The following is a 266-nucleotide window of genomic DNA, read 5'->3' as shown; positions in this document are numbered from 1 at the left end:
ATTATACCTCATATAACCCATATAACCTCATTATAACCCCATATCCCCCCCATAACCCCATAAAACCCCATAATCCATATAACCCCATATACCCCATTAAACTCAATTATAACCCATTATAATCCATATAACCCCATTAAACTCAATTATAACCCATTATAACCATATAACCCCATTAACCCCATTATAACCCCATTAAACCCATTAAACCCCATTAAACCCCATTACAATCCCATTAACCCCATTATAACCCAATTAAACCCCAT

The sequence above is a fragment of the Coturnix japonica genome, unplaced genomic scaffold (assembly GCF_054131305.1).
Source record: "Coturnix japonica strain WE unplaced genomic scaffold, WE-NBRP24 Scf073, whole genome shotgun sequence".
NCBI classification, from domain to species: domain Eukaryota; kingdom Metazoa; phylum Chordata; class Aves; order Galliformes; family Phasianidae; genus Coturnix; species Coturnix japonica.
Note: the sequence above shows the minus strand (reverse complement) of the source record.